Consider the following 4,510-nt stretch of genomic DNA (forward strand, 5'->3'; position numbering starts at 1 on the left):
AATGTTTCACTCACTGCTAGCTTGGGGGATGAATTGTGATCCACAGGAAAGGTGATCCGATTGTTGCCAATTGGACTTGTTGCCCTCCAGTAATAATAAGATAAGAAGTCAAATACACTGAAGAAATATCCGAACTACGACTCCCATGAAACATCTGGAAGTTTGCAGTTCGTGATGCTAATATGTGCCGTAGTTCGGTACGTTACTTAGTGTCATAGACAGGCAGGAGTAGACATCAATAGAGGCACAATATGGTGCACAGAGAGCGCTATCATAAATAGCATGGTTGCCCACAAATTATCTGAAAACCAATCAGAAGTGGCACATGGCACTACAACTCCCATGAGCGCTTGGGAGACAGTCATTACTCGAATTGCCGTAGACTGGCGAAATCGAGACATTTATTCTTTAGAAAAACAATCAAGCCCTTACGTGAGGTACCATTCAGGTTGGGAAAAACTCCTTATTAAAGGGATGAGACTAGAAACATTATTTGTTTTATACGCGAGTGACAAACAGTCACGTGATGATAGCATGTGACTTTAAAAGGCATCATTTCTAAGATGGCGCCCATGACCGAAGTCAGAAAAATCCATGCGACGGCAGTGAGAATTGAGGTAAGAAACTCGAAATTCTTTTTAACTAGAGCTTCAAGACAAGATGCTTTCGCCAAATATGAAAACACTTAGCCAGCAGCTATCTGATAGCCCAATAGCCACGACAGCCTGATCACTATGTGACATTGTAAAACAGTTTTTGTCACTGCACTTCGTGATTTTAAAGCTCTCCTGACAACCAGAGCCGGTACCCATGACAACATAGAATACAATTTGTGGTATAGTATGATAATTGCCGGCTAGCCTTAATTACCACCTGTAGTCATCAGGGCTAAGAAATAGATATATAAAAAAGATAAAAAAAATGGATGTGTTTGTGTACTATCATAATGCATCCTTTAAACTTGTAATACTGGGATTTGCTTTTCAGGACCACCAGACACCCATTGAAGAATACAATCCTACAACGCGGATTATTTATAAGAATCCAGCCGTACAATAAGGTAAAGGGGTCCTTAGATACTTATATGCCATAACATCAAGGCAATCTGTGGCATGACTACAAGCATTCTTCCCATTGTCTATCCACCATTAGATATCTACTTGAGTGAGATCCTGAAAGACATCCCATACCAGGATACAACCTCCACATTTGACCCATAACAGATGTCCTAAATATGGGACATACGCTATTACAGGTAAGGGGAAATGCCTCTTAAAAACCTCCTTACCTGTTCTGTTTAAGCACTCTGAGACTCATGATGCCCCATCTGTCTTTTTAACCCCATGGGGCCTGGAATTTTATCCAACATGCCAGTCTGGAAACCCGAAGATTTCCTCAAGACATCCTTAAAAAGGAGAACTGTAAAGAAATTACAGATCTTGTGCAGAACGCAGCAAGACTTTACCTGTCCTGAAGAAAGCGGCTATTGACCAGAACCGCTGAAACTGGTTGACTTTCATTAAGCAGTCTTGGGCTGATGACCCTGACTCCAAGACACACTATACTTGTGATAAAAGGGCTTGAATCATTATATAAATAGAAGGCAAGCATCGAAGTATCCCACCCAATAACCAAAAGAGGGTCACTTATACTCAGTTTTTAGCTGTTCTTCGACCTATTGGTCGGAATTATTTTTTACTGATAAGACACACACACATTGGTGGCAGGAATATTAAAGCCAAAAACCGACCACCATTGTATGTGCACTTTACCTTTTTAGCATAGGAAAGTAGTGAGAGAGGAAAGGGAAAGGACCTCTACATCCCATTTGTAGCCGTCACACCAGCAAACGCTAGGGCTTTTGTGACAGCAACACATGTAGAGCAAGCTATTGCAAACAGTAGTAGCATGAATGGAAGTGATTTGAGGCAGACAGGGGAGAGAAGACAATGTGTACGTCACAGAACAACATCTTGTGATGTGACCTTTCTCTGTCCAAAAATGTGGATCATATTTCTATGCAGATGCACATGTCCATTTGCACATGGCGTTCCTCACTTCACCATACCCCTTGAGATTCCATGATCATGGCTCCAGCCTCAAGCAAAGTCATTAAGTAATGTTTCCTTTTCCTTCCAACGTATGGTGTGGTATTTAACAGGTGATGACCAACCGTTTTCTTCCCTATCCCCCTAACATTGAGGCATCAACCTGACTCAATAGAAGGTTGAGGTTGTAATGTTCAATGGGGTCTTTGGGGGTAGTCAACGTACTGCATACAATAAGGATATCTATTGGGCATAGAGCCATTGCGTATCACTGTGTTCATCATTCTCAGCTTGCACACATCATTTGTGATTGGTGAGGGCTCTGTCATGGAGACACATTACAAGATGCCCCTGGGCAGTAAACATGCATCTTGGATGCAGCTGCCCACCCACCTAGTACATGCTAATCCCAACCTTTACACTATGTTGGTGAAGGCCGACACAAAGTCAGGCTCTCTGGTCAAGTAAGGGCAGGTGATGACTCCATGTTGTTGAGAATATAGAACAGCAGTCAATGTCTGTGGCCTCATTTATTTTCAGTACATCCCCCCCTTGACGGCATTGGAATGGCCAACACTGCAAATACCATGATGCACTAAGCAATGCATTCAGACATCGGGTGGGTGATTTGTGCCAATTGAACTTTGTTCAGACATGGAGTGATCTTCTGGCCATATGCAGAGACATGTTGCAGTACATATCTGCTGCCAAATGCATAGATAGAAGAAGGACATGGCTCTGAGGAATGGGTATTGATGATAACCCATTTCCATTTATATTAGCACTTTTCTGTGTGGGTTATCGTTTGAGTTAATGTGTTCCTTTGTATCACAGTCACATGATCTTATCCAGTAACACATATGCCCACTCACAACATTCTTTGTTATCATACATGTATTCTGTGGACTCATTTCCACCCCATTCTCCACTTTGCCAGTTCCCTCTATGTTGCTCTGATTGATGGGCATCATGGCCTGCTCCATCCAGAGCAGCAGGACCATAGATGGGGGAGGTATACCATCAGCTGCGGCTAGGCTCTCTTTGCATTCGTCAGAGATGAGTTTCCGTTCACACCTTTTCAGGTCTGGCTAGCGCTTCTGGATTGGGCTCATCCTACATGGAGTCATAGCCAGAAATATGACACTGATCACTGCCACCATCCAGATTTGGTGCTCTGATGGACTAGGGTTTTTGCATACACTGGACCAATGATGCAAGCCACCTCAGGACCTTGAACCCATTGGAAGAGAATTTCAGACATCTTCCTTTTGACATGGTTTAAAGAGGCATGGTGTTGGGTAGAGAGCGAGTCACTGGATCTGGTCAGTGGAGCAGGCGTTTGGCTGACTCAGGTTCTCGAGGGGCGACTAAGGTGTGAGAAGAATGCAAGCTGGGAAAGTTGCAGGCAACATGGGGCAGAAGCTGGTGAGGTGCAGGGAGCACAGGAGTGAGAGGGTACTGGGCCAAAGGAGGATCCACAGCAGTCAGTGAGGTGGGAGAGAAGTTAAAACGAATGCAGAGCATTCAGGGGAGTCTTCAGACAGGGAGGGGGCCCAGGAGACAAGGCAGAGACATCATTTCGAGAGCAGCACTTAAGAGAAGGTGCAGCAGCAAAATATTAGCATTTTCTTAGTGGAACCCTGGAGCTGGTCCTGATGAGTGCAGTCCTCTGATTGTGTGGACCATTAGCAGTTTGGCCTGTATTGCATATGGAAAGATGGGGGAGAGAGCATATGATGAGAATTGCTATGTCTGCTTTCTCATCCCCTATGCCATGAATACAGTGAAAACCTTAATTTCAAAAGTGATGCCACACAAGATGCAAAGTGCCTCAGTCATCTGGCAGCATGTACCACTAGAGGACAGTTTCAAAGGAACTGGGCAACCTTGAGATGGAGATTAAGACAGTCATTTCCATACCAGAATGATTATATCAAGACAACACAAATGGAAAAAGAGCCTGGCTGGACAGACAGGATGCTTGTTTATCCTGCTGCGGAACAAGATACAGTGATTGTTGAAGAAATGAAGAGAATGAACTAACACAGAGCATCCTGGTGCTTACAGAAATGTTTTACAATGCATGCATTTAGCAGCTGTCTCTTTCCATGCAATGTGTTTTTTTTCTTCATGCAAATTCTTTACATTGCATGGGACTACCATTTTAACCAGAAACACGTCAAAATGATTAATAAACCACAACCTCACAATTGTGTGGAATTGCTTGTCAAATTACCATTTAGGGTGCATCTGCTTGCTCATCAAAACGAGCCCCAGAATGTCTTCAATACAATTCTTTAATCTCCCAAATTGACTGCAGAAACCCACAATACTGATAAAATCTAGTAAACTTATTATTGCAATTGTTGGATTGTAAAAGACAAGAATACTAGGGGTTCTATTGGGATTATTAGCAGTGCATTATTTCAATCACTTGCCTACACTGAGAAGAGAGACGTACT

The 4,510-nt window shown here is 43.1% G+C and overlaps 1 long non-coding RNA gene across 1 annotated transcript; it reads left to right on the forward strand.

Moving 5' to 3' along the window:
* The first annotated feature begins 556 nt into the window (after window positions 1–556).
* Window positions 557–4,258, forward strand: LOC138472493 (uncharacterized). The gene is made up of 3 exons (XR_011268617.1): window positions 557–617; window positions 988–1,060; window positions 1,153–4,258. It is a non-coding gene; the product is annotated as an uncharacterized lncRNA (long non-coding RNA).
* The last annotated feature ends 252 nt before the right edge of the window (window positions 4,259–4,510 follow it).

Source organism: Ambystoma mexicanum, chromosome 8, assembly GCF_040938575.1.
Source record: "Ambystoma mexicanum isolate Mex_15411 chromosome 8, UKY_AmexF1_1, whole genome shotgun sequence".
Classification (NCBI taxonomy): Eukaryota; Metazoa; Chordata; class Amphibia; order Caudata; family Ambystomatidae; genus Ambystoma; species Ambystoma mexicanum.